At 36.7% G+C, this 23,327-nt stretch overlaps 1 pseudogene; it reads left to right on the forward strand.

Moving 5' to 3' along the window:
* Positions 1–1,250: 1,250 nt before the first annotated feature.
* Positions 1,251–2,800, forward strand: LOC101833812 (annotated as a pseudogene).
* Positions 2,801–23,327: the final 20,527 nt, after the last annotated feature.

Raw genomic sequence — 23,327 nt, forward strand, 5'->3', positions numbered from 1 at the left:
TTCTTGGAAAGATGGCACTGATTGAACTTATTTCATTCCAAGTCATATATGTATAATAGAACAGTGTACAGATTCCTTCATATCAACATGATTATTCTATAATATTAAGCCACAAGTATGCAGAGATCATAAGGCTTCTTATTTGCAGTGATGCTTGAGTTTTCACATGTATATATGTTTACTTATACATTGCTACCATCTCAAATGCATTGAAAACCATATCATACATTGTAAGGAAGTCTGAATGTGATTGGCACCCATAATCTCATAGGAAGTGACACTATTAGGAGGTGAGCCTTTGCTGGAATGGGTGTGACCTTTTTGGAAGAAGTGTTTCACTGTGCTGATGGGCTTTGAGGTCCCTGTTTCTCAGGATCCCCTCAGTGTACTGTCAGCCAACTTGTTGTTGCCTGCAAGATATAGGACTCTGAGCTTCAGTAAGACATCTGCCTGCATGATACTGTGCTCCCTGTCATGGTGATAGTTGAGTGAACCTCTGAAACTGTAAGTGAGCCCACTCAATTAAATGTTTTTCTTTAAAGAATTATAATGGTCATGGTGCCTTTTCGCAGCAAAAAACAAAACAAAACAAAAACTTGACTAAGATAATTTGTGACAGTTACCAAAAGTACACTCTTCAATGATCAGATTAAAATACCACGTTTCTGAATTGTCAAAGGCAGAGAATAAATTAGGATAAAAAAGTAAAATAAGACTGAATATTAAAGAACTAGCTCCTGTTGGCAAAATACTGCTAATAATGTGGTCAGGTTACTTATCAAAAATATTGAAAGGAAACATTAAAAACAATTTACTCCCCCAAAGAAGCAAAAATATGAAAGAAATTACTGCATGACGTGTTAATTTAATTTTAGCAAATTTATAGAGGAAGCTTAATCTCTTCCTTAATAAAATTCTCTAGAATTAATGCATTGAATTACCGCATCAGCTATTATTGTTTTTCTCTTTCTTTTTAAACTTTGTGTGTTTGATTATGGATGAATGTAACACACTCAAACTTCTCTTGAGTCCCAAGCATTAGGTCTATATATGCAACGGTCTCTATTAAAACAATCTCCATTTCCTGTCGGGAAGTATATATAGAGATATTAGTTAAATGAATAAACTCCGCACAAAGTCTGAGGGCTGAGGCACAGTGGACATTTCGAGGGCTGCCGACCCTGCAGCCTGAGAGCCCTGCACGGCCTTGCGTGGATGCCCGAGCAGCTTTCTCCAGTATTTCTGTAACAATGTCCACCAACGAGAATGGGAATTCACTAGCTGCCCGGCTTAACAGATTCAAAATCAAGGGGTAAGACGCTACAGAAAATGCAGCGTCACCGGACAGAGGTTAATGTGGAAACAAGGAAAGCAAAGGCCACCATACACTGAAAAGGAGAAATGCCAGATCATTTCCTGAAGATATTACTTCTCCTCTGCAGGAAAGCTGCAACAATAATGCTCTGTAAATTGGTCTGTTGAAGACATTGTTAAAGGCATAAACAGCAACAATTGGGAAAGCCAACTCCAAATTACTCAAGCTACTCAGATAGCATCATCCGGCCCCTTTTGATACTAAAATTAGTATCCTTCTTGGGCAAAACTGATTGTAGTACCATTCAGTTTGAATTTGCTCAGGAACTAACATTGCTTCTGGAACATCCGAACAGATCAAGGTTGTGGTAGATGGAGGTGCTATCCTAGCATTCATTTCTCTCTTGGCGTCTCCCCAACTTCACATTAGCGAGCAAGCTCTATGGGCTCGAGAAAACATTTCAGGCGATGTTTCAGTTTTCCGAGATTTAGTTATCAAATATGGGGCAGTTGATCTACTGTTGACACTTCTTGCAATTCCTGACCTGTCTTCCTTGGCATGTGGTTACTTACTTACACAATCTTACCTGGACACTTTCAAACCTTTGTCAAAACAAGAATTCTGCATCCCCCTTAGATGCTGTGGAGCAGATAATTCCGAATTTAGTTAGTCTCCAGAATCACAATAACCCAGAAGTATTAGCAGATTCCTGCTGAGTTATTTCCTACTTTATTGATGATCCAAAAGAGCAGATTGAAATGTTTGTAAAGACAGGAGTAGTGCCCCAAGTTGTAAAGCTTCTAGGAGCTACTGAGTTGCCAAATGTGACTCCGGCACTCAGAGACATAGGGAATATCGTCACTGGAACAGATAAACAGACTCAGATTGTGATGGATGCAGGAGCACTTGCAGTTTTCCCAGCCTGCTAACAAACCCCAAAACTAATATCCAGAAGGAGGCCATGTGGACAATGTCAAATATCACAGCTGGATGCCAGGACCAGGTACAGCAAGCTACGAATCATGGCTTAGTCCCCTTTCTTATTGGTGTCCTCTCTAAGGCAGACTCCAAGACATTAAAGGAAGCTGTGTGGGCTGTGACCAACTAGAGCAGTGTTGGGACTGTTGAACAGATTGTGTATCTTGTTCACTGTGGCATAATAGAAACTTTGATCAACCTCTTAAGTGCAAAAGATACCAAACTGATTTTGGTTATTCTTGACACCATTTCAAATATCATTCATGCTGCTGAGAAACTAGGTGAGACAGCGAAACTCAGTATAATGATTGAAGAGTGTGGAGTCTTGGACAAAATCGAAGCACTACAGAGCCAAGAAAATGAGTGTTGCACAAAGCTGCATTAAGCTTGATTGGAAAGTATTTCTCAGTGGAGGAAGACAAAGATCAAAACATGGTGCTAGAAACTACCTCTGAAGGTTTTACCTTTTAAGTACCGGATGAGGCTCCGGGGACCTTTAATTTCTAATGTCCAGCTGAGGGACAAAGTTGTTAGCTACTTGCTGTGATCCTCATAAAATTGTCTTACTGCTTCTCTACTAAGAACTCTTTCTAAATGTGGTTTGTTATTGCAGCACTTTTTACAAAATACTATACTTGAACAGTTGTAAACTGTAATACTATATGGAGCTGCCTCTGAGTTTCTTATTTCTATGTGGAATTTCTTATCCTTCAGTGTCCTGTAAATAAAGATTGGGTTCTACTCTTTAAACGAAATGAATATGCTCTTTAAAAAAGACATATTTTGTATCTTATTTTTGTAAAAACATTTATCAGTAACATTAAGCCTTGATTCTCATTCTCCTGCAGAAACATATAGAACTTTGTGAAAATCAAGGCAACAAAAATGAGCTTCTAACCTTCAGATATATAGTTCACACAGTTCTTTTCTTTTGTGTGAATCATCTTGTCTTTAACCCAAGATTCTGAATTCTGTCTCTATTCTTTAGCTAATGCTAACTTCATGAATTACCCTAAGTCCATTGTCAATATTCTCAAATAGTTTTTTAAGGTGATCCTAGTCTGAATATTTAGACAACAGTACTTCAATTGTTGAGAGATGGCTAATAACACTTGTGATAGAATTCTGTACATTTACTGGAATTTGCCAGAAGGCAAGAAGACCAAATTTGGGATTTATGAGAAAGGAATCAATAGGTCTGTCTTCATATTTAGCAGATCACTAACTCCCCTTATATTGTAGACCTTCACTGATGTCTATAGAGTGAACGATCATGAATTCTGAGGGATTGTCTCCCTCTGTAGTGAACCACAATAAAGTAAACTATAGCCAGTAAAATAAAATCAAAGTGTCTCTCCGGAGTCAAGGCTAGGCAGCTTCCCTTATTGTCCATCATAAAACATCAGGTCTCACAGGTTCAGATTTCCTACTTTTGTGACACAGACCCCTGAATATGTGGCATCAGACTGGTAACTATGTTTTCCCTGTTGAATTTAGGGGCAACGGAACACACAGAAACATAAAGCCATGCTATTTACTGTGCAATAAATAATAAAAAATGTTTTCCTTTTCTAACCCAAAAGTTTTTTGTTTCATCTATGAAACTGTGGCAGATAAAAATTGGTTTGAAATGAGCAAAAAGTCTTTTAATTTTTCAGTTGCTGACAAATCATGATGAAACCACTTAATTCTTCAAAATCTTAATAAAGAATTATCCAAAATAAAACAATTCTGAAATAGGACTTCTGAGAGGCTCATATGAGGTGATAGGTTAAATGATATAATCCTATTTCTATGCACATTAACAATAAAGAGCAGCTACCTAGGACCAATGCTGCTTTAATATAGTTAAGGTGTCATAAGCAACTATTTGTTTTTGCTCTAAATCAAAGATGAAACTCTTCTCCTTATCCACAGATTTTAGTCTTGGAAAACTGTTAAAGTTCACCAACAATTCCCATTGGTATTTTACTCACAGTGACTCAGATTTTCTTATTCACTTTCCCTCTTTTCAATAAATATTTATTTAGCAGCTTCAGGAATAATCATTATGAAGTTTATGACACTGAGTGAAGCAAATAGTGCATTATTCACACCCATATGACTTGCATGAATCTATTTAATAATTGATTTTTAAAACAGGGAGCAAAACAAAACATTTATTCTCCCCTTGAAACAGTCAAAGTTATCTTGGACTGCATATACATATTCAGTAATTTCTTTGCAATCACAATGTCCTTATGACTTCGCAGGATGTGGATTCAATGAAACCACAAAAACATAAATTCCCAATTATTGTTGACTTATATGTTTGTTTATTGTATAACTTGAGGATACTAATATCCTTCCCAGTCGTTTATTGGAAGCTTTAGAAGTTGAGTTGGAAGAAGAATATATAGTGTCTACTTTGATCTTTATTTTAATTGAAGGATTGCTCTATTTGAGTGTGTTGGGCATCCCTACTGTGGTACTTTATACTGTAACAGAGAGTAGTAATTTGTTATGTACTTTATGGATGAGCAGAAGAAAGGAACTCAAAATTAACAACAAGCTATTTAAATGCGAGATGAAAAGAAATACTCTAAGTCAATTAGTATGCATTATATACACATGGTTAAATGCCATACTGTATCTAATAAATATGCAGTTATAAGTCAATAAAAATTTTGAAAAACATTTAAGAAACATTACTTACCCTGATCTAATTGCTCCTTCACTTGAAATATTAATGACAGCACAAACAGAATTTGAACACATTTTGCCCTACACATATATTATTATCAAACTAGTAATAATAATGACAAAAGTAACTTCTCCAGTAAAAAATTTAGAGAATTCTCAATAGAGGAATTTAAAATCCTGAGAGACACTTAAGAAAGTGTGCAACATACTTAGCCATCAGGGAAATGCAAATTTTCTGTTGGGAGTACATGGAGAGTTTTTTTAGTTATTAAGAGCACTTGGTGCTGTTGACAAAAACCTTAGTTTGGTTTCCATCTCCCATAGGTGTGCCTTATGCCCACAGTGGTCATAAGTCGTCACTGGATCCTTTGGACCTGTGGGCATAAGGCACGTATATGTTACAAACACAGATATGGGGCGAAAGCACTTTACACTTAAAACAATAAATTTAAACAATAAATTTAAAAATAAGACTTAAGGACTAAAGAGATATCTCACCAGTTAACAGCACATACTGCTCATGAGGAGGCCAATAGTATTCAATACAGATGGCTCACAACCTCCTCTATCTCCACCTGTAGGGGATCTAATGCGCCCTCCTGGATTTTTACAGGCATCTGCATTCATATATACACTTACCTCCAAACATATATACATACATACACCCATGTGTACAATTAAAGAAACCCACTTCAAGTTTGTTTTCTAAAGAAATTTATTTTCATGATATATATTTTCATTTAAATTCTGTGTCTGCATGTCTGTGTGTGGGTATGTGCATATGTGAGTGGAGGTGCCCTTGGCAGCCACGGACAGACATTGGATTCCTCTGGAATGAAATTACTGGTACTGGTGTTTTAAACTTTTTATTGGCATATATACACTGTAATGAGTGATAAATTTTTCTTAAGGTCATTTAAAGTATAATGTCTCCCCCCCAACACAATGTAATTCAGTCATTAAAACTCTTAGCCCACATTATCAGTGTACTAGACAGCAATGCCAGAATCATGCTAATATTATATTGCTTACTAAAACATAACAATGTACAGATAAAACCTATGTAGAAAAATAGTACAGTCGATTAAAACAGTTACCTAAGAGATAGAGATATTTCTTACTGCTTCAGAATATTTGCTGCTCTTTGAGAGGTCCCAGGTACATTTTGAAGAATAATATATTGTTGAAAATTGAATTTGATTTTAAAGTTGAAACTTTAACACTATGGGTTTGTCCTTCAGTGTTTTCTCATTTATTAACTTCTTTTTTCATTCTTATTGCGATATTTCTTTTTTATCTTTTTTATTTAAATTAGAAACAAGCTTGTTTCAAATGTCAGTCCCAGCTCCCTCTCCCTCCCCTCTTCTACCACTCTCCACCAACCCTACCAAGCCCCCACCCAATCCCCACTCTGCTCCCCAGGGAGGGTAAGGCATTCCATGGGGGATCTCCAGAGTCTGACATTTCATCAAGGGCAGGACATAGGCCTAAGTCGAAGACCTCCCCTTATTCAGGTCAGCTGTCTCTGTGAGATTCATCACTCCAGTATTGACCCCTTTGGTCATAACTTCTCCCTCTATGTAACTGGGTTCCAGAAGTTCAGTTGAGTATTTAGCTGTGGGTGTATGTCTCTGCTTCCATCAGACACTGGATGAAGGCTGTAGGAGGGCATATAAGGTAGTCATCAAACTCATTATCAGGGAAGGGCTTTTATGGTAGCCTCTCCACTACTGCTTATTTTGCCAGTTGGTATCATCCTTGTAGATCTCTGGAGACATCACTAGTGCCAGATCTCTCCTCAAACCTATAATGACTCCCTCTAATATGGTATCTCTCATCCTACTCTCCTCTATTCTTCCCCAAACTCAACATACCGGCTCCCCATGTGCTCCTCTCCCCTTCTTTTATCCCCATCTCATTCTCCCTCCTCCCGCTCCCCTCCCCCATGCTCACAATCTGCTCAGGGGATCTTGTCTCATTCCCCTTCTCTGGGGTAACACACTTATCTCTCTTAGTGTCCTCCTTGTGTTCCCAGAATTTCTGGCAGTGGCATTGTAGGCTGACACTCCCCTGAACCATGTATAAAATCCATAAATGATTGAGTACATACCATATTTGTCTTTTTGTGACTGGGTTATCTCACTCAGGGTGGTTTCTTATAGTGACATTCATTTGCCTGCAAATTTCAAGATTCCATTGTATTGGTTTTTTTTCTGCCAAGTAGTACTCCATTGTGTAAAAGTACCACAGTTTCTCTATCCACTCTTCAGTTGAGGGGCATCTAGGTTGCTCCCAGGTTCTGGCTATTACAAATATTGCTGCGGTGAATATAGTGGAGCAGATGTCCATGTGCATCTTTTGGGTGAGTGTTTCCCTTTCTCCACATCCTATCCAGCATAAACTGTCATTGGTGTTTTTGATTTTAGCCATTCTGACTGGAGTAAGATGTTATCTCAGAGTTGTTTTGATTTGCATTTCCCTAATGGCTAAGAATGTTGAATACTTTCATAAGTGTCTCTCAGTCATTTTAGACTCCTCTATGGAGATTTCTCTATTTAGTTCTGTACCCTGCTTTTTAATTGGAATCTTTGGTGTTTGGGGACTTGAAGATCAACCTGTAGAGAGAAGCCTTTTCCTTGCCAGCCACTTTGGTTTTTCCCCACCAGTCCCCTGGGCTCTGCCATGTTGTAGTCCCCAAATAACACACAAGATGCTGTATTAATTATGAAGCTGTTGGTCATTTGCTTGATCTCTTACTGGCTATCTCTGACTTAAGTATTTACCCCATAATTGTTATTCTAAATATTTCTCTTACCAGAGAAAAGGTCTGGACTTCTTGCCCCTATGCTGCTACATGGTGACTCCCTGTGTTTCTCCTACCCAGAGTCCTCCTCGATTCCTAGTCCTACCTATCTTGCTTCCCTATTGGCCAACAGTGCTTTATTGACATAAACACAGGACTTCCCCATCTTCAACCGTCTGTCAGATGTGGAGTTAGTAATTAACTTTTCCTATTCTTTGGGATACATTTTTGTCTTGTTGACTGTGTCATTTGCCTGACAGAAGCTTCTCAGTTTCAGGAGGTCCCACTTATTAATTGTCAATCTCAGTGTCTGTTTTATTGGTGTTATGTTCAGGAAGCACTGATGGAAAATAATACTAGTCCAGTTAGTTTTGAGTAAAATCAAGATTGAATGGGAAGAGTAAGGATCAGTGTCCATTCAGTTTCTTTTTATTAGATGTATTTTCTTATTGGGAACTGCATTTATTTTTGGTCAGTACTGTTGTGTTTCTGTATTCTCTTACATGTGGGATAAACCCTTCAGGCTATCCAATTAAATGCTTGCAATACTTTCTACCTACCTTTTACTCTGCAAAATCTTTCCTTGTAATTTAATTCTTTCAGGTTCACCCAACGCCCAGGATCACCATTTAGCTGCTTAGTGGCCTCCAGAGGTCTGAAATTAGGAAATACACCAAGAAGTGGGTTACAGGATAGTACATGGAATTGTGGATTTGTGTTATTTTAATTTTTCTTGAAGCTTGATCCTATGTATTAAGATTTCATATCTATACTACTTTCTAGTAAGTATTTTGTATATTTTATAGATTTTTCTATTGGCTTCTGTCTTAGTTAGGTTTGTAATGCTGTGAAAAGACACCATGACTATGTAAATCTTTTTTTTTTTTTTGGTTTTATGGGTCAGGATTTCTCTGTATTGTTTTGGAGGCTGTCAGTCCATCAAGGCCTTGAACTCACAGAGATCTGCCTGCCTCTGCCTCCCAAGTGCTGGGATTAAAGGTGTGCACCACCACTGCCCGGCAACCATGTAAATCTTAAACCACCTATAGTTTCAGAGGTTCAGTCCATAATCATCATGACAGGAATCATGGACGTGTGCAGGAAGATGTGATGCTGAAACTAAGAGTGCTTACATGAAGTAAGTTGACTCACTGTCACACTTAATATAAACTTGAGAAAAACAGACCTCAAAAACAGGCCCCACAGTGGCACATTTTCTCTAAGAAGAACACACCTAGTGCAACAAGGACATAACTCCTAATACTGCTACTTCTTTTGTGGTCCATTTGTCTTTAAAACCAAGACAACTTTTGGGCAGAAGTCATCTAACTTAAGCAAATTTGTCTTACCTAAAAGTGAATCAGGCTTTATTTCAATGTATCATCTTTAATTTTCTGTTATTTAAAATAATTCATTATGAATTTGTTATACATTGTACTGTTTTATACATGTCCATTTTCATACAAGTATACATTGTATATTGAGCATGATTACTTACCACTCAAACTTCTAATTTTCCCTTTCCCTCCACCAACCCTCATTAGTTTTCTTTGTATCCCAAGGTAGATCCACTTCTTTCTCAACATATATGCTGGTGTGAATTCTACATGCTCATGTGTGCACATTTGTGTGTGGATGTACAGGGTGATATCATCTTGTTAAATTTTTTTCATTCCATTCTTCTTCCTTTTTCTTTCTTCACTCCTGCCCTCCCTCCCTCTCTTCCTTCCTTCGTTGACATCATTTCTCCTGTGTTCATCAATGCTGCAAGGCTTCTGACCAATAAGTTCCAGGCTCCCCTGATCTGCTACTGAATAATCTGGAGGCAGAAATGTACCACTATGCCTGACTTTTGCATGAATGCTAAGGACTTGACTCTGAACTATATGTCCCCACAACAGGAAATATCAACTGAGCCATTGCTTGTTTACTTGACAGAAGTTCTGGTCAATAGTAAATGAGGAATCTCAAATGAGAATATACCTCTAACAGATTGGCAAGTCTGTGAATTTCCTCAACTAATGATTAATATTAGAGAGCCCAGGCAACTCTGGATGGTTCTACCTCTGGAGAGGTGGTCCTTGCTTATATAAGTTTAGTTATGGAACCAACCTAGCTGGGAAAGCAATGAAGATCCAGCCAGGAATCCAATAAGCCACATTCCACTAAGGCCTATTCCATTCCTCCTGAATGACCTTTGTGGTGGACTGTGACTCAAGTTGTGTGACAGGAAACTCTTACCCCTCAAGCTGCCTTTGGGAAAGATGACTACCAAAGCAATACAAAAGCAAACTACAGTGTCTTGGAACCACAAATAAGAGAAAAGATGTGTTTTGTTTTGCTTTCCTGAAACTGAGAATAAAATTCAGGGTTTTTCTTCATTTGTTTTGTGTTTTTGTTTGATTTTTTAAAAATGATGCATAGTCAGTTTTCTTGGTGGTTATAAATCCTTTCCAAATTTTCACAGCTGGGTTGTATTTATCAGGTGCCGTGTTTCTGAACAGATAGGTTGGCTCCATAACTAAACTATTGTGAAGAGTGCTGCAATGAACGTTGGTGTTTAAGTGTCTCTGGGACATATATTTTCAGAGGATTTCAGGTACTAAAAACCACTAGTGTGTACTGGGTTGTAGGGAAGACCTACTTTTAGTTTTACGGATTTGTACAGTGGCTAGACTAAGACATTGTCACTATTCAGGTTCCTTAGAGCTGCATCTTCGTTAGTGTTCACTGTTTCCCTTTTCTGACTACCTGACTGTGTCACAGCAGTTTTAATACTCATTTCTTTCATGGCTAGTGAGGTTTCTCACATTTTCATGTTTATTGGCCATTTCTGTTTAATATCTTTTGATAACTTTCTCTTCATTAGACACTTTAGGGATCAAGTTGTTCTAACTTCTTGATGTTTGCATGTTTTTGGTAAACAAACTAGCAGAGCTTTCTCGCCCCTCTTTAGACTTTCTTTTCAATGGCCCATTTTCCTACTTGTGCAGTTGTGTGTATATATATATATTTTTTTTTTCAGCTTTTCGAGACAGGGTTTCTCTGTGGCTTTGGAGGCTGTCCTGGAACTCGCTTGGTAGTCCAGGCTGGTCTCGAACTCACAGAGATCCGCCTGCCTCTGCCTCTTGAGTGCTGGGATTAAAGGCATGTGCCACCAACGCCCGGCTAGTTGTATATATTTTAAGGCCTCATTTGCTCATTGTTGACATTAATTCCTTAGCTTGGGATCCTTTTCACAGAATATTTGCTTCTGCATATATCTTGAAGAGTTTTCCCTACTTTCACCTGATTTCAAGTTGTGCTACAAAGACATAGTATCAAACACAGCACATTACTTGCATAAAAACAGATATTTAGATTTTAAAAAATTAGAGGTCCAAAACATAATTTTATACAACTATAGTTACTTTTTTTTACAAAGAGGCTAAAATAATAGTCTTCAACTAATGGTGCTCATAAAACTATCTATACGTAGGAAAATAAAACTAGACCTTCATCTCTTTCCTGCATGAAAAGAGCTCCAGATAAGACAAAGATCTTAATGTTTCTCAATTTTAATCAAGTATTATTGATTACAAATAAATCTGAAATTCAATAATATTCAGGAAATGAAACTTAATAAACGTAAGAATATATGTAGATTTTACTTCTGCATTTTAGAAAGAGGTTGAGTTGATCTGTATTCATAATTAGTTCATCCAGCAGACTTAACCTGTGAATTTGAAGTAGGCCAATAAATTCCATATATGGTGCTGTTTGCAAATGATTTTTTTCTCATCATTTAAATGAGTATTTTAGTTTATGCTATTTTATCCTATTTTATACATGTCTTGTGCATCCTCTTATCAGTTATCTCATTGAACTTTAAATTTTCTGTCTTGTAGTTTATTCCTTGTTCAACACTTACTTATTCTGTACATTTAAATTTTTTTTCCGGACAGGGTTTCTTTGTATTGCTTTGGAGTGTTTCCTACAACTTGATTTGTAGATCAGGCTGGCTTTTAACTCCAAGAGATCAAACTGCCTCTGCCTCCTGAGTGCTGGGATTAAAGGCATGCACCACCTACCCATGGGTATTCTGTACCCTGTTACTTATGATTATTCATTCTTTTTTAATAATCATTCCTTTCAGTACAACAGTCCAGGTTATGCTCCTCAACAAACCACCGTTTCTGTGCACATTTTAAATTGATATAATCTAGCTTGTTTTCTGCCATGAACTTTTAAAATTATTCTGAATTTATTTCCAAATTTAATTTACTCAACAAACATTGGGTTCCAAGTAACATCATAGAAATATTTATTTCAGAAGTTAGTCAGGAATAAGTCAGAAGAACTAATTTATCTAAACACACACACACACACACACACACACACACACTTAACCTCAAAACTCTAAATGCCATTGACAGAATCATCTTTAAAGGATAATAAAATATCTTTAACAGTTTTATCATATATCAGGAAATTTGGAAACTTTCTGAATGACTGCTACCCATGAAAGTTGAAAAATAGTTTTAAGATGATACAGTTTGTTTTTTATGACCACACTGAGGTTCAGAAAAGAGAAACCAAGAGGAGTGGAATGCTTCCTGAAGGCTTCCAGGGTTGTTTATGTATGTGTGTGTGTAAGAATGTTTTCAACTGCTTTTTATTTAAATTAGAAAAATACATGCTTCAAATCCCCTGCCCTTGTCCCTCCACGAGCCCTACCCCCACCCCCCACCCCTAGCCCAATCACCACATCAGGGAGGGTAAGGCCCTCCTTGGGGGGATCTTCAAAGTCTGTCATTTCATCCAGGGCAGGGCCTAGGCCCTTCCCCATGTGTCCATGCTGAGAGAGCATCCCTCCATGTGGAATGGTCTCCCAAAGTTCATTTGCATGGAATGGTGAACACTAATCTATTTTCCAAGCCCCAGAGATTTCTGAGGCCTCCTCACTGGCACTACATTCATGGAGTCTGGATCAGTACCCTGTTGGCCTCATAGCCGTCAGTCTGGGATTCAAGAGCTCCCCCTTATCAGGTCAGCTGTCTTTGTGGGTTTCACCAGCACCGTCTTGACCTCTTTACTTATCACTCCTCCATCTCTGTCAATGGGTTCCAGTGGTTCAGTTCAGTGTTTATCTGTGATTATCTGTTGCTGCTTCCAACAGTCACAGGATGAAGGTTCTAGGATGGCATATAAGGTAGTCATCAACCTTATCATCAAGTAGGGGTTATTAATGTAGTCTCTCAGCTACTACTTAGTTTTCCAGTTGGTGTTATCCTTGTTGATCTCTGGAAATCTCACTAGTGTCAGCTTTTTCCTTAAAGCTATAATGACTCCAACCAACTATTATGGTATCTGTCATCCTGGTCTCCTCTATTCTTACCCAGACTCAACATTCCTGCTTCCCCATGTCTTCTTCCCCCCTCCTCTTCTCCCCCTTTCTTTTCCATAGCTCCCTCTCCATTCCCTCCATGTTCCCAGTCTGCTCAAGGAGATCTTGCCTATTCCCACTTCCCTGGGGTATAATGCATATCTCTTGTGAACCTCCCTGTTTCCCAGACTCACTATCACTGGGACTGTAGGCTGACACTCCTCTGATTCATGTCTATAATCCATATATGAGTGAGTACATACTTTTAACCATAGAGTTTACTTTTCCAGACAGGGTTTCTTTTTTAATTAATTTTATTTTAATTGAAATAAATCTTATTTTACATATCAATGCCAGTTGCCTCTCCCTCCTGTACTTCCATTCCTCCCATAAACTGCCATACCAACCCCCATTCACTCCTCAGGGAGGGTGAGGCCTCCCATGGGGGATCACCAAAATCTGTCACATCATTTGGGGCAGATTCTAGACCATCCCCCATGTAAAGGGACAAGACCTCCTGCGTAAATTGGGAGCATAGAGTGCGGGGGGGGAGAGAAGAAAGAGACAGGGTTTCATTATTTAGTGGCTCTGTCTTGCCTGGAACTAGTTTGTAGTCCAGGCTGACCTGCATTTTGCAGAGATCAGCCTGCCTCTGCCTCTGCCTCCTGAGTGCTATGATTAAAGGAGTGTGCCAGTACTACCAGGTCAGGGTTTCCTATGGAAAATAAATGCATATTCATAGTCTTATTTTAGTTTTTGTTGAGCCAAATGTTAAAGAACAGTGTCACACAATTTTCAGATGGTTTCCACTTAGTTGAACTGTTAAGAGAAGCTTTTTCTTTGCTAGATGCTTTGGTTTATCCCCCGCCAGCCGCCTGGGCTCTGCCGCATTGTAGTCCGCAAATAAACACACAGGAGGCTATATTCATTATGAAGCTCTTGGCCTTGCTTGTTTCTTACTGGCTAGCTCTGACTTAAGTAATTACCCCATAATTGTTAATCTAAGTATGTCTCTTACCGGAGAATAGTTCTGGGCTTCCTACCCCATGGCGTTACATGTCGACTCTCTATGTTTCTCCTTCCCAGAATCTTCCTGGACTCCTAGTCCCACCTATCTAGATTCCTATTGGCTCAACAGTACTTTATTGACAAAGGACTTCCCCAACATTGAACCAACTGTAAAAAGTAGAAAATGTGATAAAATCTGGCATTCAGGAAATTTAGAGTCCATATGTGGTGAATCATGCTTGAATTTGTAAGACTTGGCATTACTTCTATTTTTATTGTTACCATAACCAAATGCAAGTCAGAGACAATGGGTTTATTTTGTCTATATCATGGTAGGGAAGGCACAGCAACAGGTACAGAAAACACTGTGGCTGGAACAGGAAGCAATTTGATCATATTTTCATCTGTAAGAGAGAGTGGAGAGATAGAACAGTGTGCAGGACAAGTGGAAAACCTCAGAGAACCTCCCAAAGTGCTGACACCTCCAGCAAGAGTCCACCTCCCTCAGTCCTCATTACCTTCCCAGACAGTGTCCTCAAATGGTGATCATATGTGTCTGTGGGACACTTCCCCTCCAAAATATCACAGCTTTGAAGCTTGAGGAGGAAGGATTATGAGTTTGAGGACAGATTAGGCTAAAAGAGTTGCATGCTCAGATCTTAGAGGAACAAACCAAATTTAGGATACTAGTGTGCTTGAGAATACTAGATTTGTATTGTTTTGAGTTAATGTTTTTATGTCTTAAGAAGCTATTTAGCTAAAGAGGTTACCTAAGATGAATTTAATATATTTTTGAATTGGTGATAATGCTAAAGAAACAAGTGGCACTACAAAAATCTGTCATTACACATAGCACATATTTAAAGCATCAAGTACATGTTTGAGAGGATTCTGAAAGAATTTATTGTTCTCTGTACATTTTTTAGCTCTTTTATTTTTCATCAGGACTTAGTTTTCTCAAATTCAATTTATACAAATTTTTCTAAAATGCTCTTGACCATTTTTCAATGTGCATTGTATTAATGAAATCTGACACTGAACAACTGAGTGTTTAGATAATGCAATTTTACTTGGGAATCATTTCTAAACAAAAAGAAGACTATGATGATTATCATGTTCCCTGGCTGTTTTAACTTTATAATAAATTTTCACAATAATTTAATTGTTAATAATTAAAAAGATAAATAGAATTGTGCTAATGTTAAATGATTTTGTGCAAAGCAGAACATAAATCTTTGAACAATATCATCTTAAAATTATGACTATGATCCACTTATTGTATTTTTGTACACTGTATTCTAGTCTAATTTTTTAAAGATTTATTTACTTAATATGTATACAGTATTCTGTCTGCATGTATGCCTCCAGGCCAGAAGAGGGCACCAGATCTCATTATAGATGTTTGTGAGCCACCAAGTGGTTACTGGGAATTGAACTCAGGACCTCTGGAAGAGCAGTCAGTGCTCTTAACCTCTGAGCCATCTCTCCAGCCTCCTAATCTAATTTTAAATGGAAATTAAGGTTAAATTTTATACTACTAAATTTCCAAATGGAGGTGTACTTTCTCCCTTTATATAATGTACTCTGTTAAATTCCGCTTATATTACTAACAACAAGCTATTTACTATGGCTAGCAGTCATAATGTATTTTGTTTATGACAAAAAACTTAAAGAAAAATAAAAGAGTTCATTTTGTTTAAAGTAGTAAAATTTCTTCTCAGCATTAAAAAATAAATGGTGGTAACTGTCCTGTGTATCTTCTCAATAGATACAATTATAGAGCAAATGAGACAGGCCACAGAGAAACAGAATTAACTCTACACCAAAAAATTAATGTAAAAATTAATTGTCAAAATTATCTAAAGAGTATATCATTTGCTTTATTCCAGCAGTAGATTTTGAGGGACACAGGAGTAAAATGTTTAATGTGCTTGACTGTCTGTTTTAACACCTATCATTAGTGATCAGAGACTTTTTGGACTGTTACATAATTATCTAGGTGTGTGTAATTATTCATATACCAATGGCAGAGATTAAGTCAGAATATGAAGGCTTTAGTAACCTTAAAAAGATATAAAATGTATCAAATACAGAGTTTTAATTTGGTAGATGAGAAACCAAACCAATGTTAAACTACACTAAATGACAATTTGATGAGTTAACTGTGTAATTCGAAGGAAAGAATTATTCTTTGTCCCTAAACAGTGAACCAGTGATGAGGATATGGGCCTTGGGATAAAGAACACAATACACAAGTTTAGAGAAAAGTTGTTGAACTTCTTTCAACTTTAAGTGCAAATTTGGGAAATAAGTATTGGAGAAAACAAAAGTAACATTTATCTATTATTTATCCAAATTTCATTTTATTGGATTTAGACTGTGATTTTAAATTTAGATAGTTCAATCACATTTCTTAATTCTTTTTTTTTGATATTTTTTTGAAACAGGGCTTCTAAGTGTAACTTTGTAGACCAGGCTGACCTTGAACTCACAGAGATCTTCCTGCCCCACCTCCCAAGTGCTGAGGTTAAAGGCGTACACCACCACCACCTTGACATTTCTTAAAATTTTTATAATTTATTCATTTTTTTCATTTTATTAGTAGATTTGACTTGAAATTGACAAGAATCCAGAATAAGTTTTGTTGTATATCTTATATTCCTGATAATACAAATATAATGGTTTCAATATTTTTGTTTATGTTGCTAAATATTGAAACAATAAAATTAAAATATATTTCAGAAATTTGTAATTAACCAATAATGACTTTTTGAGATTCCTTTTGAAGCTTTATTGGGGAAGGGAAGTGAGTAAGGGAAGGGAAGGGAAGGGGAGAGACTGGAGAAAGAGAGAGAGGGAGAGAGAGTTAATAATGATTTTTAATAATGCAGTCTGCTTGGAAATACATTATTTATCATTCATAATTCTTCCACAAACATGGGTAAGATTCTAAATTAACTGAAATATATTTAATATTAGAGTAACAGATTTTAAATTTCCTATATATTTTGTTAGACTAGATTCTTGTTTAATGTGTTGAACATATTTTACATTACATATAAGGACTGGAGTATTTTATAATTTATGTGTATTTATTTTTAAGTACATGCCAATATCTCAACAATGTTAATTTTTTCGGTCTCCTCAGAGTAACATCTGTTTTAAAGTATTTAATAGTCATGACATATCTAGATGAAAATAAAAGGTCTGATTTAATCTAAAAGCTATTGAGAGTTTAGTTTTCTTGTACAACAAGTAACATTTAAGTTACAGCTAATAGTAAATAGCTCTTCCCAGGAGGTGGTTGAAAGTTTCTTCACAGTCTGGGTACATTATGCATTTGTGCTATGTGGGGGTGTTTGAACAAGTTATAAGCCTTTTTCCTACAGAACAGAAAAAAAAATCAGCAACATGTTTTTTGTTTCTGTAACTGAACTATGTCTTTACAACCCCTGAAACACAGTTTGGCAAGTTTCTTTGTTCTATTCCATTTACTAGACATTTTTATTCCTCTAAAAACCATCATCCCTTATGATATTTGAAGAGAACAAAACCATTGTTGAATTCTTCAAATATACGTATAACCTTGAAAGTATATTTCCCTTGCTGCTGAGGGGAACCTTTGAACATCATTCAGTTTTCTGTGTATCACCATCATGGATTTGATATTTCTTTAGCTCATTTTTTATTTATTTAACTTAATTTCACTAATGAAATCATTACCTTCTGAAAATAAAAGTACTGTTCAAATATTCCTTTGGAACAGTGATGCTTATTTTCCTAAACAAATAAAAGTGGTTGATTCACATATTTAGTGTTTTAAAACAACAAAATAGTGAATGATTTATCAGACTCAACTTTAAAGTATTAATAGCATTTTTAAATTGATGGACAAAATAGTCCATCTTGACTTTCTACTATGAGCAACACAAACAACAAAATCTTTCAGCAAGCAGTGGAGGTAAAAAGATGTTCTGCATACACATCTTATTGGTTACTGATGAGTTGTGTCAGAATAGGTAAATAAGTGAGGTCACTTGCAATACAATTTGGAATCAATCTATAATAAAACAAAATACATCTTCAGTTTCATAATCATTCCTCAATAGAATATCAAATAAGTCTCTGAAATAATTTACAACTAGTTCTTCATATTCTATTCATTTACTTATCACACATTTTTATTTAGGTGAACTCAGAATTATTGACCATGTATTATTGTAGAAAAAATTCTTTTCTTTTGTTTAATTCATGTAAAGGAGAATACTTATTCTATTTGTGATTTGTTTTTATTCCAACACTTAATAATTTAAATTATTTACTAGCATATTATAACATCATGAGTAATTAGCATAGCTTAACAAGGTTTTTATTTTTGTAACAAATGACAAAGTTTATATAAGTGTACAGGTCATTTTAATTTATAAATGAAATTTAGTACACAAAAAAGAAAGACTGTAAAGTGAAACATTATAGACAATGTGTGTATGTGTATATATATATGTGTGTGTATATATACATTCTGATTTCTATGTGTGTGTACATATCTATGGCAGCATTAATGATCAATTATAGGGGAAACAAAAAACAAAAGGATATTCATGGGATGTGGAGGAACTGTCAAAATGCTCATATTATTCTAATAAGAGAAACAAAGAAGACTGCCTAGGAGATGGAGGGTTTCTCTGGTCCTCAGTATGAACAAAGGGATGAAAAGCTGCCACAGAACACAATAAAGCTACTTACGTCACATTTCTTTATAGACAATTTTTAAAAATACTAAATAAGAAAAAAATAAAGATGTGCTCTTCAGTTTCATTGCCTATTGTCATTTAGCTAATCTTGCTTTTTAACTCTGTTTTCTTCCATCCACAAGGAAAGGCATTTCCCACATTTATTCCCTCAGTTTATTTGTTGCCTTGAAATAAAATACTTTAAGATGTAACACGGATGCTTAAATAAAGGCCTGTCATTTTTTTTTGTGCAGAAAATCTCGATGGATAATCAAGAGAAATATGTGTCTTCTTCCTATAATTACTAGTATATTTACAAAAGAATAATGCTTTCTTATCCTTTCAAGGAATCATTACATAAAAGCATTTGTAATATTTATATAATTAAGCTTCTTAAAAATTTAAATACGGTGAGGCATTCGGGGCACACTCCTTCAATCCCATCACTTGGGAGGCAGAGGCAGATCTCTGTCAGTTCAAGGTCAGCCTGGTCTACAGAGCAAGTTCCATACCAGACTCCAAAGCAATACAGAGAAACCCTGTCTAAAAAAATTAAATACATTTATACAATTATGTATTTAATTTTAAAAGGTTCATGGAAGAATAAAATAACCTCACAGTATCACTTATAGTAGTTTCAGGTCTAGCACTCTTTGGTAGGTTCCCCTTTTCCAATCTTCTAACAGTGCAATATCCCCTTCCTCATTTAGGTTTCAATTATCAAATTTTATTACCTATGACCAAAGTTGCAGTAAAACATTAGCTGAAAATAACCAGAGGTGATTAATTCATTAATTTTAAATAATTTTCAATACACTGCTATATATTTTTAGTTTTTCCATGTTGTTATAATTATAATCATTCATTTCTTTCTGTGAATATGAAATTGTATTTTAACATTTTTGTGAATATGAAACTGTACACAGGGAAAAATAATATATGATGTGTTTCTATTGGGATTCCTGCTCTTGATATATTAGTATATATCTTCCATTTATGAGTGAATCTATTCTTTCTTATGTAAAGGCAGAAATATCAGAAACGTCAGCTGTTCTAAGTTATATGTGAAGCACAATGGTTTCAAACTGTTACAATTTAGATAATTATATAAAACCTGTGAAATGTCAGCTGGCTGTTGAAATTATCTTAATTCTTAGAGCCTTATTCTTTGTATGTACTGGATTGATATAACATTTGATAGTCAGTTTAAAATAAAAGAAAAATCTAAATAGAAGATGTTTCCATTAAAATGGTAGAAAAATATTGGCATTGAAATTTATGATTTTAATATTGTATTGACTTTTTTAAGAGGTATTTCCAAAGTATGAAATTAGCACATCTCTACTACTACAGTTTAATGTATAAATCAAGACAACTATAAACTGTCATTTAATTTCAAATGAATAAAAGTCTTAAGATTTAAATGATACTTGCTTAATCTTTAATAATTGTATCTAAAGCCAAGTTGTTCTTTCAACTCATGATATGGATTATTAAACAATGAAGAAAATGTTAGTGATGACGTTCAAGAGGAAGCTCATGAGCTTTTCCTTTGCTGTCCAAAGAAATTATTTTTCTTGGACCTACAGCTTTTTTATTCAGGCATTAGCAGACAAGGAGTAGACTTGATGAGAAACCAGCCTTCATATGATATTTCTGCTCATAAGCAGTTTTTTGATCAATTTGACTTCGTTTAACCAAAAGTTTTGACTATGTTAACACCCCAGGTGGATCATTGTTAGGTCCAAGCAAAGATGGAAACCAATGTTTGACCAACCAGCTGGAGAGACTAACTATATTTCCCTGTGCCTCATGATTCACATATCACAGCAAATGAATTTTGTGACTGAGAAACTAAAATAAACATAAAACTAAGTATCTGTGTGGCCTCTTCCGAAATCACAGCTGTTTTTAACACCCTCAGAAGTCCCAGGTACCAGTCACTTTCATCACACTGTATCAGTGTTCAGAGATCATTGATTCAGTTTCTACTTGTCAATGGGACAAAAAGAGTACTTGGATTTTCTGTAATTTATCATATGCTGTTTTGGGGAGTTTTCTTACTACATTAGCTTTTTTTGTCTTCCATTAGAACAGTAATTTACAATATAATTTAAGCAAGAATGTAAAAGCAAACTTTCACATGAACTACTAGATCTAGTTGGCTGAATATACCTTTAACTTGATAATCTTCTCACCATACTTGCTGTCATGGGTGGGCTGTCTACATTCCATGCATATTTTTTGTTTTGTTTTGTTTTTCTAGACAGGGTTTCTCTGTGTTGCTTTAGAGTTTGTTCTGGAACTTGCTCTGTAGACCAGGCTGGCCTTGAACTCACAGAGATCTGCCTGCCTCTGCCTCCTAAGTGCTGGGATTAAAGGCGTGCACCACCAAGGCCTGAGAATTCCATGGATGTGTTATCTTTCACTCATGCCTGAGAAGTTGTTTCCAGTAATGTACTCATGAGTACTTTTTTAAAAAAAGGTTTCCTGCATTTTCAAATCGCTGTAAGTTCTGAGATTATAATTACTGTTAGCATGTATGCTCACCGTGCACAGGACTTTGGGCTTTGTCCTTGGTATTGAAAGACCTTTAAAAAACACTTCATAATCTCTTCATACTGTTGGTCATTCCTGTTAGCCTGCAAATTTGCTCTCATTTTTCACTTAAAGTATCATCTTATCTTGATTGCACCACTTTCTGTGATCCCTGCCATTCTCTCTTACTCCTCTTACAACAATAATCTCCCAGAATTGTTCAGGCTTAACTGCTTTGTCTGCAGTTTCTTGTTTGTTGTCATAAACTCCAGTCAGCAAGGTTGAAATTATTGCCAAGGTGAGCATTATCCTTATAAGCTAAAGCCAAGGGTGTATTTTTACTTCTGACGTGACATGACCTATACTTTGGTTTGAATGTAATCTTTTCATAACTTATGCTACAGCATGACGCCTTTCATGTTCATGTTAAGAAGCGGGTCTTCAGAGAAGTTAATATGTCATGATTGCTGTATCTTTATGAGAAGCTCTCATAGTGCTCTATAAAAACCCTGGAGAAAATCAGCTTTGATCCTTCTGACAGTTTCACAGTTCTGCCTCATGAGACCTTAGAAGGAAGGCTGTCACCAAACATTGGTGTCAACTTGAACTGAAAGACCTCGGCATCAAAGTGCCGGGCACTGAACCAAACCCTCTGCCCAAGAACCGGGAGCAGACCACTGGCTGCAAATACAAGAGGTGATTTATTGTGTACACAGGCGCCTGCGGATGCTACTGCAACTCGGGTGCAGAGCATACCGGGCTTGTAGGGAGTACAATATTTATAGAGTTTTAATGGTTACATAAGTAACAGGCATTTCATTGGCTCATCTTGGGGGCAGGGGTAGTTCCCACGGACTAAGTTTCCTGGTATTACTTTATGAAAGACCCCGGCACGCTTCAGCAATTATTATCCAGGTCCCATGACTACTATGGTGATCATAGACACAACTGGGGGCAAGGGTAGTTGCCAAGGACTAGGTGTCCTGGTATTGCCACATAAAAGACCCTGGCACGCTTCAGCAATTATTGTCCGGGTCCCATGACTGCTCTGGTGACCACAGATCCTGTTTGACATCCTGCCAGCTGGGTGAGGCACCTGGTCTGGGTTTCTTTCATTAGACAACGGCCAGGCCTTGTTTTTCTTTCCCTAGGGGGTCCTGGGTAGGGGACTTTCATTCCCTCCTTGTTCTTGTGCATAGGTAGAATCTTTTACCTATTGTCCAGCCCTCTCTACTTAAGGTTTACTTATGGTTCCATCTGTTTGAGGGCATGGTATTATTGAGTTAGGAGTAAGGCTTGAATTATTTGAGAATGCAGGGCCCAAAGGTTAGGAGGCCCATAAGAGTAGAGACTAGTGCAGTGAACCAGGGGGATTTGTTAAACCAACCCTTATACCAGTATTGTTGGGATTTAAATTTTTTTTGACGAACAGTTAGCCTCTCCTTGAGTTTATCCAGAGTTTTGGTTACTACCCCAGTTTTGTCTGCATAAAAACAACATTCCTCTTAGAGAGTGGCACATATGTCTCCTTCTCTTATTATATTGTTCCCTATGTAAGGGAATATTTTTCTTTTGACTTAGCATCTCAACCAGGGAAAAGAGGATGATGTATTCCTTTCCATGCTACTTCTTGCTGACTTTGGGACGAAGTTAGGGGACCCAAGAAGGCTGAAATGCAAGTCAAAAGCAAAAAGGGAATTTAGGTAATGGGGTATCTATCCAGGAGCAGCTGATTGGCAGACTGTGTTGAAGAGACAGGGGGTGTCCACATCAGCTGAACTGGTTCACATCCACAGCAAGTCTAGGGCTCGCAGTCTTTAGGAACAGGCTGTGGTCAGCAACTGATGTTCAGATGTGTTTGTCAGAAGTGGAAACCTGTTTAAGACAGGTTTAAAACTGGGAACA

The sequence above is a fragment of the Mesocricetus auratus genome, unplaced genomic scaffold (assembly GCF_017639785.1).
Source record: "Mesocricetus auratus isolate SY011 unplaced genomic scaffold, BCM_Maur_2.0 Super-Scaffold_100020, whole genome shotgun sequence".
NCBI lineage: Eukaryota > Metazoa > Chordata > Mammalia > Rodentia > Cricetidae > Mesocricetus > Mesocricetus auratus.